General features: G+C 41.7%; 1 protein-coding gene across 4 annotated transcripts in view; it reads left to right on the top strand.

Moving 5' to 3' along the window:
* Positions 1–1,156: 1,156 nt before the first annotated feature.
* The window catches only part of CCDC126 (coiled-coil domain containing 126), a 50,660-nt gene continuing 35,142 nt past the window's right edge, over positions 1,157–16,674 (top strand). The window contains exons 1-2 of one of the 4 annotated variants that reach the window (XM_059171360.1): positions 1,161–1,296; positions 1,703–1,782. The gene's annotated coding sequence lies outside the window, so the exon portion shown is untranslated. Of the gene's footprint in view, positions 1,297–1,702; positions 1,783–12,590; positions 12,666–16,674 lie in introns of all 4 variants that reach the window. The other 3 variants (XM_059171362.1, XM_059171359.1, XM_059171361.1) reach the window with 3 other exon arrangements.

The raw sequence follows: 16,674 nt of genomic DNA on the forward strand, positions 1-16,674 counted from the left end.
GCCAGACAGACACTTCTTCTTCAATGAATTTTGGGGGGGTAGGTGAAAGGGGGAGAGAGAATCTCAAGCAGACTCCATGCCCCATGGGGCTCAATCCCATGACCCAGAGATCACCACCGGAGCAGAAATTAAGAGTTGGATGCTCAACTGAGGGAGACATCCAGTTACCCCCTTCAATGTTTTTTAAAAAATGCTTTCTTCAGGGCGCCTGGGTGGCTCAGTGGGTTAAAGCCTCTGCTTTCGGCTCAGGTCATGATCCCAGATCCCTGGGATCGGGCCCCGCATCGGGTTCTCTGCTCAGCATGGAGCCTGCGTCCTCCTCTCTCTCTCTGCCTGCCTCTCTGCCTACTTGTGATCTCTGTCTGTCAAATAAATAAATAAATCTTTAAAAAAAAGTTTTCTTCATGTAGGTTTGCCCTTCTTTGATTTATTCCTAGGTTGTTGATATTTAATTTGAAGCTATTGTAAGTGGTATCTTAAAATATTAGTTATCTTTTCCTTTTTGGTGTATAGAAATACTTTTTTTTAATGCGACTTTTAAATTAACCCGTTTAACTCCTATTAATTGTAACAATTTATCTATAGATTCTTTTGGATTTGCCACATAATAACATCCTCTGTGAAAAATAACAATTTGATTCTCCTTATTTTCGTAATTCCTTTTATTTTTCTTGCCTTATGCCAAGGACTAAGGGCATTCAGGGGCATAACGTACATTCTTGTCTGCAGCACACTTTTAATCACTGTAACGTCCTTTTGCCTCCAGGTCATAGCCTTGAAATTGTTAGTCGCCTGCTGGAGGGTCAGGAGTAAGACGCCTACGCTCTCCTTTCAGCTACTGCAGGGAGTTAAAAGACAGAGCATCTACCTCCCGTAAACTAATTTTCCAATCCTGGAGATGCCGGCAGCTTCTTCTGGTTGCTACGCAACGGCGTCGCCCTACCCCTGGAGTAGGATCAGCGGGGCCAGAAGCACGTGCCGCCTCTTCCGCATTCCCGGACTACATCCCCCATAATGCCGCGGTCTGCGATCGGCTGGTCTCCGAAGTGGGGGAAGGGCTGGGACCGGCCGGGAGGCGGAGCGGAAGCGGACTGCGAGGGACGAGAAGAGTAGAATCTCCACGAGCTGGGAACCACCTCGTCGGTGATTCTCAAGCTTGGCCTTTCTCCATCCCCACCTGGAGGCTGCTTCGCAAGCGCAGGACGCAACTGACGCCTGCTAATCGACTTTCGCTGCGCCGCCCCAGCTCGGGAGCCCGTTGGCGGCGGCGACGGTGACAAGAAGCCCACAGGCAAGGTAATGGGGAGGGGGCGAGAGGAAAGCGGGGGCTGGAGGCGACTCCGCCCGCCCGCCCCGCTCCTCTCCGGTATTCCCCTCAGGCCCGGCGGCCGCCCTTCCTCCACCGTTTCCCGCTCGTGCCCCTCGCCCCACCCGGGCCGCTGCCCCCAGGTGTCCGCGGAAAACCGGCTCGGGAGCTGCCGGTAGCCCGCGGCCGAGGAGGCTCTTTGTCCCTGCTCCTCTGGGTCTGACAGCCGTGGCTCCGTGGGCCCCGGGCGGAGAACCGAGCGAGGTTCGGCTGCTTGATCCGAGCGGGGCGGGCTCGGTCCCGTGGCCACTGGCGCGGGGGAGCGACCGACCTGGTGCAGGGATGGAGGAGCGCCCGCGCGGCAGCCGCACTCACTTCTTTTTCTGCTTTTGACAGCTCAGCTCTGCTCTACTTTGAGGGAGAAAGTCAAATGCCTCTTTTTTACCCCCTGTTCAAACTCAGCTCCTGGGTGATTGGTAAGGATGAACTTAAACTGCTCTGTCGACTGTGACTTACACTCTCGAAAGCGGTACTAAGAGTGACTCAGGCAGCCTGGGTTCCCATCCTGATCGAGGCACTGCTTGGCTTTATGACCTTGGTTAATTAAAGGTTCCAAGCCTGAGTTTTCTCATCAAATGGAGATAACAGTACGCATCTTTAAGTTGTTAGAATAAAAAAAAAATAATGTGCTTACAACGTCATTAATTCTTTTGATGAAAAAATCCTTTGAATATACTTTAATTAGTTATACTGAAGTGGCCTCTGGATTTACGAGTTTTATGCTTTTCTTTGTTTAATGATTAGTAAAGTGTTCTTTACTTAATACCTCGTTCACCTTAAACCTAAGGAAGGAATTCCTTTAAAGTATGCTGTCTTCTTAATTTCCATTGTTTGAAGATGGCTGAGAATGTTCTTAGGAAATTGATGACTCTGCTTTTCTGTGGATCAGCTCTGGAGATACAAGGACTTATTCACCGTCCCCCCCCCCCTCCGCCCCCGCCCCCCCAGCTGTGTCCTTTGGGAGCCTCTTTAGAGGAGCTTAAGTGTTTGTTTTGGCAGAGTAAGCACCTAGGTGTTCTGCAGTCCTGAGGTGGGGCTTCGCCATCTTTACCTTATGTCAACTTTTTCCACCACTCTCTACACTTTCTTACTGGTTAGTAATTTTATTCATTTGGGATTTCTGTTTGCCAGTGGTAGTTTTGATCCAGAACAAGTTGAATGAATGCAATACAATTTATAAGGAGTGATTTGAAACATTTCACATTAGTTCCTCTATAGTTTTGGTTCTTGCACTGTTCTCTCCTGATATTTACTGACAATGGTGATGAGTTTTTCTTTAAGGAAATCCTTATGGTCTTTTGTTGATTTTTTTTCATTGAAAATGCCTGTTCTGTACTACTTTGGGTTCAAACACTGTTGTGTAATATGTGAAGTAATACGTTCTGAGTAACGCTGGTGTTGAATGTACTGGGAGAAAAACCAGTAGGGCCTGATGAATTTTCTATGTTATGTCTTCAGTGACTGATGCATTAAAAAAAATTTAGGGGGGCACCTGGGTGGCTCAGTGGGTTAAAGCCTCTGCCTTCAGCTCAGGTCATGATCTCAGGGTCGTGGGATCAAGCCCCGCATCATGCTTTCTGCTCAGCAGGGAGCCTGCTTCCCTCTCTCTCTCTGGATGCCTCTCTGCTACTTGTGATTTCTGTCTGTCAAATAAATAAATAAAATCTTAAAAAAAAATTAGGAAGAAAAGGAGAAAATCTGGCGAATGTATTTCATAAGGATACTAGCAAGGAAGTAAATAAGGGGAAAACTTATTTAAGCTGTAGGAGATGACCTATGCATATAAAGAATTTTAAAAATATGATTCTCATAAAAATATGTGACAAAAATACTCATTTTGAAAAAAAAAATGTTTCTATATTGGTGTTTGTGCAGTACAGAGTAATGGACTACGGAAATAGAAGACCTTGGTTTTTGTCCTAGCTCTGTCACTATCTATATAACCTTATGTTCCTTTGTGATCCTCATTTTCCTCTTGACTAACATAGTGAATTGGTCTGATTCCAAGGACTCTTCTAGTTCAGACTTTCAATGATAAAGGGTTTTAGATGTCCTTTTTTTTACATGTAACAATTGATACAAGCCCTTTTAGTAATTTATTTGTGTCTTGGGTTTTTTTTTTTTTTTTTTTTTTATTCCTCACCTCGAGGAAGGGGATGTACTTGTAGGAACTAGAAAGCTGCCACAAACAAGCATTCCTCTTTCATGAACTGCACGTGTTTTTTTCTACATTTTTGAGATGCTTATTTCTTTTTCTCTACTGCTGATCTCTTTTATTTTACTTATAGCCTCTGTTTACCTGTTGTGCCTATTTCTTTGTAAATCTACTTTGTCAATCCCCTAATCCAAACTTCATTGTTTCGTTTTGTGAATTCTTTCCCTTTTTGTTCCTGTTCCCAACAACTTGGTGTTCTTAGGTGCTCTTTTTTCCCCAAGGCCTCAGGCAAAGGTGCCCAGTGCTAGTCTAGTTAGTTGTGAAGGGGGTTGTGGGCTCATTTGTCACAAAACATGTTTGGATGAGGCTTTGGGTAGGTGACTAAAATATGTGGTACAACCTAATTTATTTTGTTTTGCTTATTTTTAAAAATATTTATTTATTTATTTAACAGAGCGCAAACGCATGAATGAGCATGGGTGGGGGAGAGGGAGAAGCAGGTTCTCTGCTTAACAGGCAGCCCAACACTGGGCTCGATCCCAGGACCCTCGGATCATGACTGAGTCAAGGCAGACGCTTAACTGACTGAGCCACCCAGGCGCCCCAGCCTAATATATTTTAGATTAAACTGTTACTGTGGCATAATGGTTGAGTAGTTTCCCTTTGTCCTAACATTTCTATTCTTAACCTTGAAGTACTTTACCCATTTTTTTTTTATCTTTGTACTCTTCAGAGCTATTATCTTCTCTCTTTTCTCCCAAATATGCCATCTAAAAATGATCTGCTATCTTGAGACATGTGTCTGTATCTTAGCTGGAATTTTAGTGTAGCTTCTCTCAAAGCAGTTCACATTTAAAATTTTAGACCTAATTAGGAGTGGAAGGCTGTGTTTTCTGTTAATTTTTTTCCTACGTATTAGCCTTGGGCAATATTGTGTAGAAAAAGTATTCTAAGAATGGGCCTTTCCCCCTGAAATTACATTCCGAGGTCAAGTCTGTGGAGGACTTATTTCTGAGCCTTTTTTGAAGAGAACTGTCTAAACCTCTGTGCTCTGGTGAACATACTGTGTCTTTTTGTGAAGTATTTCTGCTTTTCTAATTGTAAATTCCTTGGGAGACTAATAGGCACTGATTCTTGTAGCACCTTTGGCTTAGTGAGAGCTTCTCTCCTTGCTAGTTGCTGCCATTGTTATTATATAGCTAATTTAACTATAGTTCTAAAGCACAAAAAGCAGAGCACTATTATGCAAAAATGGGATTTGAAGAGGAGATTTTTTTTTTTTTGGTAGGATTACCATCTATTAATGTTTTTAATGTTGTTATTGCAGTGTTTCCATACACAGTACAAGCAAATATTTCATGACAGGCAGTGTGTGAAATAGTGTTTTTAAAATTTTGACTGCAACCCATAGTAAGAGATCTTTTTATGTCAAGACTTCACAGATACACACGTATGTGTGTGCATGTGTGTGTCTGTGTAAGAAAAAAATGTAGGTATCTCACTGAAAGAAAACTGACATAAAGCAAGATCTGTAGTGGTACCGTCTACTTTGATAGTTTCTATTTTATCTTGTATTTTTAAAAAGTGCCATTTGCAAACTGTTAAGTTGATTTTTGTTCCCCGCTTTTGAAAAACAGGAGAGTCCTGTGCTGAGAATTTGGATGCCTAATTTCCTCCCATTTGTTTGCTAATGGATAGTCATTAATCCTCTTTGTGCTTCACTTTCCTTTTCTTTAAAATGAGGGTGATGGGGTGTCTGGGTAGCTCAGTTGTTAAATGTCTGCCTTCACCTTGGGTCATGATCCCAGCGTTCGGGGTTTGAGCCCCACATCAGGCTCCCTGCCAAGCGAGGAGCCTTCTTCTCCTTCTCCCTCTGCCTGCTGTTCCTCCTGGTTGTGCTCACTCTCTCTTAGTCAAATAAATAAATAAAGATCTTGGGGCACCTGGGTGGCTCAGTGGGTTAGGCCGCTGCTTTCGGCTCGGGTCATGATTTCAGGGTTCTGGGATCGAGTCCCGCATCAGGCTCTCTGCTCGGCAGGGAGCTGCTTCCTCCTCTTTCTCTCTCTGACTACCTCTATGCCTACTTGTGATCTCTCTCTGTCAAATAAATGGATAGAATCTTAAAAAAAAAAAAAAAAAAAAAGAATCTGGTTTAATAAATATCTTAAAAAAGAAAAAAAAATGAGGGTGATCCTCTGTCTTGACTGTAGTAATAATGTTAACTAATATATTTGTCTTTAGGTCCCTGGCTAGGGAGAAACCACTGAAAAATTGCTTAAATATCTAGTTGTTTGCATGTTTGGTATTTGGGAAGAGGCATAAAAAAACTTTGAACAGATCTTTGGAGGTTATTGGAATGGGGACTTTAAGGCCTTTAATAAATGTGAAAACTAAGAAAAAAGTTTCCCCCCTTTTTTCTGTTTATACCTTTTTGTCCTTTAACAAGGAATCTTTTAGAGTTTGAAAATTTCTATTTAAAATGCTTAGTAACCAGCATCTGGGTGGCTCAGTCCATTAAGCATCTGCCTCTTGATATCAGCTCAGGTATTTTTAAAAAAATTAACAGATAATGTATTATTTGTTTCAGAGGTAGAGGTCTGCGATTCATCAGTTTTACACAATACACAGCCCTCACCACAACACGTAACCTCCCCAGTGTCCATCACGTAGCCACCCCATCTTCCGACGACCTTCCACTCCAGCAGCCCTCTGTTTCCCGAAATTAAGAAGTTATGGTTTTTCTCCCTCTCTGATTTCGTCTTGTTTCATTTCTTCCTCTCTTCCCCTCTGATCCTCTGCCTTGTTTCTCAAGTTCCTCATATCAGTGCGATCATATGATAATTGTCTTTCTCTGACTTATTTCGCTTAGCATAATACCCTCTAGTTCCATCCATATTATTGCAGTTAGCAAGATTTCATTTTTGATGGCTGCATAATATTCTATTATATTTATATACCACATCTTTTTTTTTTTTTTTAAAGATTTTATTTATTTATTTGACAGAGAGAGATCACAAGCAGGCAGAGAGGCAGGCAGAGAGAAAGAGGAGGAAGCAGGCTCCCTGCCTAGCAGAGAGCCCGATGCGGGACTCGATCCCAGGACCCTGAGATCATGACCTGAGCCGAAGGCAGCGGCTTAACCCACTGAGCCACCCAGGCACCCTCTTTTTTTTAAAGATTTTATTTATTTATTTGACAGGGAGTCATATAGCGAGACAAGGAACACAAGCAGGGGGAATGGGAGAGGGAGAAACAGGCTTCCTGTTGAGCAGAGAGCCCAATGCGGGGCTTAACCCTAGGACCTGAGATCATGACCTGAGCCCAAGGTAGACGCTTAATGATTGAACCACCCAGGCACCCTATACCACATTGTCTTTATCCATTCACCTGTCCATGGACATCTAGGCTCTCTCCACAGTTTGGCTATTGGGGACATTGCTGCTATAAACATTGGGGTGCATGTGCCCCTTTGATCACTATATTTGTATCTTTGGGGTAAATACCCAGTAGTGCAATTACTGGATTGTAGGGTATCAGCTCAGGTCTTGATCCCAGGGTTATGTGTTCAAGTCCAGTTTTGGGCTTCACTGTGGAACCTACTTTAAAAAAAAAATTGCTTTATAGAAATTTTAAGTTAACATGTTGGCAAAATGTTACCTAGATTTTATTCCATACCCCATCTTTAACTACACTGCCCCCCTCATGTTAGAAAATACTAATAGGAATGTATTTACTTACTTTTCTGTGCAAAGTCACTATACCAGAATATTACTCTTCCCGTATGTTACCGAAAAGTAGAACTACCATTTTTCTAAGAAAAGGGAAAACAAAAATTTCTATGCTTGTGGGTTTCCTTCTGTTTACTTTGAATGATTTCTCCAAACCAGGCCATTCCATGCTGGGGATTGGGATTCCTCCCATTCTCATTTGTTTGTACTGAGGAGACTAGGAATAAAGAATTTACTGCCTGCTCCCAAGATTCTGGTCAGAAAAGAATTCTAAAGGTTTTGGTTGGAAGGAAATTGGAACCAGACTTTACTTCCTCTTGTTTTTCAGATCAGACCTTCCTAGAGGGCCTTCCTTGATCTGATACTTCACGTAGAGTCCTCAGATATCTTCACATCACCCTGTTTGTTTATTTTCTCCGTAGTAGTTTATGACAAACTGATATTAACTTGTTTCTGCGCTTGCTTGTTTATTGTCTCCAACTAAGACATAATCTCCACAAGAAGAATCCTGTCTTGTTTCACCTTTCACATCTCCAGTTCTGGTGCATAGTAGGTACTGCAATAAATATTGTGAATGAGTAAGTGAGCAAATGAATGAATAAACCAAGATCTTTCATGCTTTAAATGAAACTTCATATAATAGATTGTTGAGCCTAGGTCTTTATGTAGTCCTCGCCCACCCCCAAATTCTTTTTTCTAGAACTACGTTTTCTTATCAGTGTCTGCTGGACATTGTGAAGGTGTCTCCATCCAGAAGATCTTGTATTTATCTGTGCTTTACTTCATATTTTTTTCTGTTGTTTTTTACTTATGTAAAAAAAAGCTAAGCTCTAAGATTTCTTAAATCCTTCTTGTAGTAACTTTGTAATAGTTTGATTTATGGGAATAAAGTGTATTGAAACTTTAAAGTGCTGATTTGATAATTTAATGAATAAGCATATATTTTTGGAATTTTAGGATCATTTCTCTAAACTGCCATTACTGATCTCTATGTTCTTTTTTTGTTTTTTGTTTTTTTAAAGATTTTATTTATTTATTGGACAGACAGAGATCACAAATAGGCAGAGAGGCCGGCAGAGAGAGAAGAGGAAGTAGGCTCCCCGCTGAGCAGAGAGCCCAATGTGGGGCTCCTTCCCAGGGTCCTGGGATCATGACCTGAGTCGAAGGCAGAGGCCTTAACCCACTGAGCCACCCAGGCGCCCCTTGTTTTTTTTTTTAAGATTTTATTTATTTATTTGAGAGAGAGAGAGAGCAAGAGCGTGCGCTTGAGAGAGCTTGAGGACACAGACTGGGGGGAGGGGCGGAGAGAGGGGGGGAAGCGGACTCCCTGCTGAACAGGGTGAGGGAGGTGGGGGTGGAGATGGCTGGATCCCAGGAGGCCAAGATCATGACCTGAGCTGCAGGCAGATGACCTGAGTTGCAGGCAGACACGTAATTGACTGAACTACCCCAGGTGCCCTCGGGTTATGTTCTTTTAAAGCAAAAGAGAATAAGCTTCATTTAATGTTGCAGTTCATTTAGTATTTTACAAAAGTAGCCTTTCTAGTGGAGGTAAAGAAAGTAGTATGGTATAGAGAAAAACCTAAATAGAGAGTCAGGACCTGTCTTCTAGATCAATATAGTTTTTGCCATTAACTGTCTCATTTTAGGCAAGATACCCTGGGTTTTATTTCATAATGAAATGTCAGGGGATTGGGGCGCCTGGGTGGCTCAGTGCTGCCTTCTGCTCCCGTCATGATCTCAGGGTCCTGGGAGTCCCGCATCGGGCTCTCTGCTCAGCGGGGAGCCTGCTTCCTCCTCTCTCTCTCTGCCTGCCTCTCTGCCTACTTGTAATCTCTCTCTGTCAAATAAATAAATAAATCTTTAAAAAAAAAAAAAAAGAAATGTCAGGGGATTGTAGTAGATTTCTTCTCAGATTCATCTAGCCACAAAATGGATAATTGAAGGTACTTTAATTTTATCTTGAAACTTCCATCTCCTCTGCCCTTTTGTCCCCCTATCCCCCCAACACTGCAGGGAAGTCATTGCTGCTTGGGAGAAGATGGGGTTAGACTCAAGGATGTGCTTAAAGTAAACCATAGGTATCTACTGATTGTCAGTGGGGTTTAATGGGAATTGTGGGAGCGGTGTAGGGTCAGTTATTCTTGCTCTTAGGCACATGGGATTGTGGGGACAAGGTTCATAACTGGATGAGAAGATGTGATGTGTGAAATCAGCTGATATAAAGTAATGTGTTGTGAGAGAAGATCAGCATGGTCTGGGGTACGGTGATGAGGTTTTGAAATCCTTCTGGTTAAGTTAGTGTTTAAACAGATACTCTAGTCTCATTGTAGGCTATTTTGGAAGATGAAGTTTTGTCATCAACAGTGCCATTGTATCATCTTTTAGGACTGGGTAATTCTTCAGTAATTAGTAATCAGTAACTAGTACCAATGAAGTATTTCATGCTATCCACAAATTCTGAGTAGAAATTTGTTCAAGCCTGTGGCCTCTCCAGTAGCTTTTAACTAACTGAAAGAGAAGATGTAAGGAAACATGCTTCATAAATAAAAATGGATGTAAATGTAAGGTGCTATTATTATTATTGTATGAGACAGTGAGAAGACTGGCTTGATTGGGGGAGATATTTTTGTCACTAATGGGAAATAGATTTGCCTTTGGGGACTGGATTATGGAGGACCATGAGCGCTAATCACAGGAATTTTATTTGGATCTAGTAAAACAAAAGCTCCTGAATTAACTCAGATTACTCAGATTATCAAGAATTACTGGCATTGCTACATTAGTGCCTGACAGTAATAATAAAAGTTAGTGTATATTGAGTAGTATGAGGTGTCATTTATCTTTACCAGTATAAATGAGGACATCAGGGTCTAGGGAGATAAGGTAACTTGCTCAAGGTTATAAAGATAGAATATGTAATTTCATATGGAATATGTGGGGCCGGAGATGGGGCGGGAGTGGGAGTGCTACTTTTTGAAGAGGCAACATTTGAGATAAATAATACTAAAAAATGAAAAGGAGCAGGCAGTGGGGAGAACTTTGGGGGGGGGGGGAAGGGGTGAATAGCAGTTGTATATAGAGCCTGAGGTCAGAAAGCATTTGGTTGATCTTGCCTGGAGGGACTGTAGCACAGTGAGTAAATAGAAGTGGTGTGAGATTAGGACTAAAGAGAGAAGGGGAGAAGTCAGATTTTGTAGGGCCTTGTGGCTTGAGGTAAAGAGTTTTAATTTTATTTTAAGTACAGTGGGAAACTGTTGAAGGGTTTTTGAGCAGGGGAGTGATGTACTACAACTTTGTGTGTGGTTAAAAAATACATAAAATGTACCATTTGAACCATATTTAAGTGTACAGTTCAGTGACATTAAAAATGTTCACATTGGGGGCGCCTGGGTGGCTCAGTGGGTTAAGCCGCTGCCTTCGGCTCAGGTCGTGATCTCAGGGTCCTGGGATCGAGTCCCATATCGGGCTCTCTGCTCAGCAGGGAGCCTGCTTCCTCCTCTCTCTCTCTGCCTGCCTATCTGCCTGCTTGTGATCTCTCTCTGTCAAATAAATAAGTGAAATCTTAAAAAAAAAAAAATGTTCACATTGTTGTGCAGCCATCACCATTATACATCTTCAGAACTTTTTCATTGTCCCGGAGTAAAACTCTGTACCCTAAACTTTAAACCATAGCTCTCCATTCTTCTCTCCTCAGCCCCAGCCCCAGCCCCTGGTAACTACCATTCTACTTTCTGTCTCAATGTATCTGACTGGTCTAAGTACCTATATTAAGTGGAATCCTACAATATTTGTCTTTTCGTGTCTGGTTTATTAACTTAGTATGATATATGTACATTTTTAAAGTAGGCTCCATGCCCAACATAGGTCTTGAACATATGACCCTGAGATTAAGGGTCATGCTTCACTGACTGACCCAGCCAGGCGCCTCTTAGTATGATATCTTTAAGTTTCAGTAGCTTGTAGCTTGTATCAGAATTTTATTCCCATTTAAACCTGAATAATATTCCATGGTATGTATATACTACATTTTGTTTATCTGTTCATTTTTTTGGACATGGGTTATTTCTACTTTTTTGTCTATTGTTGAATTATGCTGCAATGAACATTGGTGCACAAGTATCTCTGAGTCCCTGCTTTCAGTTCTTTAGTGATTATACCCAGAAGTGGAATTACTGGATCATACGGTAATTATGTGTTTAATTTTTTGAAGAACTGATGTACTGTTGGTTTCCACAGTAGTTGCACCATTTTTCATTCCTATCAGCAGTACACAAGAGTTTCAATGCCTCCACATCTACCAACACTTGTTTTTTTGTTTAGTTTTGTTTTTTTTTGATAAATGTTATAGGGGAAGAAACATCTTTTTTATTCTCCCTATCTTCTTAGGTTCAGTACCTGGGGCTCTGCAAATTAAATTGACAAAAGCCAGATTAACAGGAGAAAAAGGGTTATTTCATATGCAAATGAGGGGCTTTACAGAAATGAATGAAAACCAAAGAAGCAAGTAGGCCTGAGAGCTTGTATATCATTTAGACACAGAGCTATAAATGTGAAGATCTGACAAGACAAAGGAAAAGGAGTTTTAGTTTCTAGAAGCAGTTGGTTGTGAGAAGGTAATATATGGGAGAAACTAATGGAAGATAAGGGTTGTTCAAGTTGTATTTGTACAGATTTGTCTCAACATCAACTCCCTGTGTCCCATGATGAGAATGTTGTCGCCTTTCTGATGGGAAATTCTTGTCTGCCTTTTAGGTAGAAAGGGGGAGAGCAAGGCAGTTTGAAACACTTCCTGCATCTGCTGTTTCTTAGTCATCTTCAGTTCCAACTAATCCTTATACAGCAGTGGCTTGCTTGTACTTTGGGGTGGTATACTCTGATGCCCTTCCTATCATGCTAATAATGGGTATGAAGTGGTATCTCATTGTGGTTTAATTTGCATTTCCCTAATGATTAGTGATTTGAGCATCTTTTCTTTTCTTGTGTGTATTGTTCATTTACGTATCTCCTTTGAGAACCATTGGAATTTTTACTATTCAAATTGTGACTTGTTTTTAGAAGAACATTTTGGCTGCTTTGAGGACAGTGGCTTGAAGTGGGGTTGAGGAGGAATCTGGGAAACCACTTGAGAAACAGCTGCAGGAATCCAGTTGGAGATGATGATACTTGGACCACACTCCTTTGCCTTTTCAGATCTAGTGCTCTACAGACAACTTCATTTTATTTTATTATTTATTTATTTATTTAGGTAATTTGTGACAACTTCGTTTTAAATGTGCCTCCTCTCCTTCACTTCTGCTTTTGAGCATATACACTCTAATTCCTTTTGTATTCTCTGCAGGTACCCAGGAACTTTCCCCTGGGAATCCCAAAGATATTTATAAGTCTATCTTCGGTCAAAATAATGATGATGAAGGTGATGATGATTTTGTTTTTGTCTCTTTATTTTTAAGAGCTTTTATTTATTAGAAAGCAAGTGAGAGAGGAAGCATGAGCTGGGTGAGAGGGTATTGGGGAAGGGAGAAGCAGACTCCCCACTGAGCAGGGAGCCTGATGTCGGGCTCAATCCCAGGGTCCTGGGATCATGACCTGAGCGGAAGGCAGGCACTTAACTGACTGAGCCACCCAGGCACCCCTTGTTTTTGCTTTTTAAAAACTACTTGGGTCAAATATGAAGTTTCACTTTTTAGTCATTAGTTGACAATTGATATGGTGGCCTAGAAGTTGGGATGAAAAAGTGTTCAGATTGTGCACTCTTTTGGTCAAAAAAGGACTCTAATAAATACTGTGCTCGATTGTAGCCATAAATGCTTAGTGACAATGTAGGCCTTTTAGGTGTAATTGTCATTTCCCTCATGACCTAGGTGGCCTTCCAGGAGATGGACCAGTACTTGAAACCTAAAGAAAAAAAAATGGGGAGGTTCAGAGTGCAAGTTCCTATGTCACTTGCCGCTTTGAACATTACACAGGAAGCGACATTATTAAACCCTCCCTTTTTTTCTTTTTCTTTCCTAAAGATTGAGTCTAAGAATAATTACTTCTTAGAAGTACTAAAATAGGGGCATCTGGGTGGCTCTGGGATGAGCCTCTGCCTTCGGCTCAGCTCATGATCTCAGGGTCCTGGGATTGAGCCCTGCATCAGGCTCTCTGCTCAGTGGGGAGCCTGCTTCCTCCTCTCTCTCTCTGCCTGCCTCTCTGACTACTTGTGATCTCTCTCTGTCAAATAAATAAATAAAATCTTTAAAAAAGTACTAAAATAAATTACCTTTAGTTGCTAAACAATTAAAATCTTCTTGTCTGCTTTTTTCTTTCTATATGGCATCACAAAAAAATCTTTCAGGGAACAGAACAGTATATTCATATTGATCACAGGGACTAAAATGGTACCGGTAGAAATTGTTTTCTCTTCATTCTGCCTCCCTCTCTGACTTGTAAATATGGGGCTTAGCTTACCTTGGCAGGAGTGACTTAGGTTACAGCAAAGATACCTGTTTTTTCCTCCCCATTGCTGCTTTATGAAGAGATTTGAGATTTGGAGAGTGGTTCCCATTCTTTGCTGCACATTGAAATAACCTAGGGTGGTTCTTCTTCTTCTTCTTTTTTTTTTTTTAAGATACTTATTTACTTGAGAAAGAGAGCACAAGAGAGCATAAGAGAGCTGCAGGGGGAGAGGGAGAAGCAAGCTTCCCGCTGAGCAGAGAGCCCAACGCAGGGTGATCTCAGGACACTGAGATTATGACCTGAGCTGAAGGCAGACACTGAGATTATGACCTGAGCCACCCAGGTGCCCCTGACTCTTAAAAACCAAACAAACCATACCCAACCCAACCAAACCAAAACGGATGCCTGGCTCCTTCTGCCTAGACATTCTAATTTAATTGGTTTGGGGTATGACCTGGCATGGGGATATTTAGAAAACTCTCGAGGTAATTTTAATGTGAAGCATTCTGAGAAGAGACCAAAGGCATAGTTGTATCCTTTTGGGAATCTTAGTCACCTCTACTGGGCTTGCTTGGAATTACATGTGGAAATGAACCCTGTAGAATAGTTTTCAGGCCTTCTTGGGTTGCATCAGAGAACCCTCATGGGCCTTTGAACTGTTCAGCCCTGTGTCAGATATTAGCTGGCTCTAGGCCATCTTTTTAACTTGAAGAAGGCTCTAGGGTGTCTTTTCTTTTTAGTAGCTCTTACACTCACTTTATTTCTTGGTGTCCTTTTATAGTTCCCTAGTGAAGAGTAGAATAATGGTTCCCAGCTTCTCACTTCTTTGCTATTCTCAAAGACACCCTTTTCTTTTCTTTTCCTTTCCTTTCCTTTCCTTTCCTTTTCTTTTCTTTTCTTCTTTTAAGATTTTATTTATTTATTTGACAGACAGAGATCACAAGTAGGCAGAGAGAGAGAGGAGGAAACAGGCTCTCTGCAGAGAAGAGAACCCGATGTAGGGCTCAATCCCAGGACCCTGGGATCATGATCTGAGCTGAAGGCAGAGGCTTTAACCCACAGAACCACCCAGGTGCCCCTCAGACACCCTTTTCATGTTAAATGTTTAACTTCTTTGGGTTCCTGGGAGGTTCACTTGGTTAAACTGTTGGACTCTTGATTTCAGCTCTGGTCACAATCTTAGGGTCTTGAGATCAGCCCCAGGTCAAGCTCCATGTTCAGTGGGGAGACTGCTTGAGGATTCTTTTCCTCTGCCCCTCCCCCATTGCTGTGTGTGTGTGTGTGTGTGTGTGTGTGTGTGTGTGTACATAAATAAATCTTAAAAAACATAAATAATAAATAAATCTTTAAAAACATAAATAAATCTTAAAATTTTTTTTAACTTCTTATCACTATAGAAAAATGTGTAACAAACACAAGCAAGTTCTAAAACATGAGTGTTTTATTATAGTAGTCACTATAATGCTTCCTGACTTCTCTCTGAGGTAGGCTGCTTTAATTTAGTTGAGGGCAGTAGTGAGCGAGACACATTCCATGAAGAGTCAAGGCTACAGTTTTCTTTTTTTAAAGATTTTATTTATTTATTTATTTAAGAGAGAGAGAGAGAGAGAGAGAGAGAGAGACAGTGCACAAGTAGTCTGAACTGCAGTCAGAGGGAGAGAGAGAAGGGTCTTGCTGAGCAGGGAGCCCGATGCGGGGCTTAATCCCAGGACCCTGGGGTCATGAACTGAGCTGAAGGCAGATGCTTAACTGACTGAGCCACCCAGGGACCCCCTGCTTTTTTTGTGTTTTTTTAGATTTTATTTGAGAGAGAGAGAGAACGCGCGCGCGCACGCCAGCAAGAGAGCACATAAACAGGGGGAGTGGCAGAAGGAGAGGGAGAAAAGGCTCAAAGCTGATCGGGGAGCCCAGTGTGGGCTTGATCCCAGGACCCTGGCATCATGACCTGAGTGGAAGGCAGACACTTAACCGACTAAGCCACCCAGGCACCCCTCTGAAGACCTTTCTTTCCTGTAGGCCTGTTTTCTGAATTTAATAGTCAACTAGTATACAGTCAGTATAGAGCAATAAGGGGCTCTTTATTTATCTTTGGGCCCCCCCACACTGAGAAACACTAGTTTAAAGTAGGCTTTCTTGTATCTTGGGATTTATTACTTTGGGGACATATCCTCCTTAGCCAAGTTTCTGCCCTACTATCAGTGTGTTTTCTCTTAGTGTCTAATGTTGGTACTGCTACTCACTCTTTAAGCAAAGTTCATGGTTAAGCTTGTATCTAGTTGGAGGGACTTTACCTGTTAGAGATTAGACTCCTGTGTTTGACTCTCAACCCTCCCTCCCTCCCTGGGTCTCCTGTTCTCTGTCTAATGCCATTACAGTCTTGGGATTTGTCACTTTGGTGGAGTTCTGTAAAACCTATCAGTTCTAGTAGGACTGGGTTTAAGAACCTTTTTTTAAATGAAAGGACAGACCCTGAATGGAGATACAGATTCTGAACTTGTGGGTTTGTAGCTCTTGCTGAAGTTCAGGCAAGTGAGGTCTGTGGCCTAGGTGAAAAAATCTTAGGGAAGTTAGCCACCTCTCTAAGCTTTAATATTACCATTTTAACGTGAGAATAACAACAACATATTTCTTTTGAGGTTATTGCAAAAAATGAATGAAATAGCCATTGTGAAGTGTTTTCTTCATACCATAAGAACTCAGTAGTTGTTCATGGCTGCAGTTTCTGCTGTTAACTGTCATTGCTGTAGAAGAGGGGCATGGGTTCAGAGCCTGAGCTTTGAATCCTTTCTCTACTGCTATCTATTTGTATAACCTTGGACAAATTATTTAACTTCTCTCTGCCTCAGTTTTTTCCACCTGTGAAGTGAGAACATTATTAGTGTGGGAGTTGTGAAGATGTAGTAAATTAATTCATGTAAGGAGTTTACAGCACAATCTGGTACGAAGTGATTGTCATAAGGCTGTTATTTCATGGAAGTGCTGTC

Source organism: Mustela lutreola, chromosome 4, assembly GCF_030435805.1.
Source record: "Mustela lutreola isolate mMusLut2 chromosome 4, mMusLut2.pri, whole genome shotgun sequence".
In the NCBI taxonomy this organism is placed as follows: domain Eukaryota; kingdom Metazoa; phylum Chordata; class Mammalia; order Carnivora; family Mustelidae; genus Mustela; species Mustela lutreola.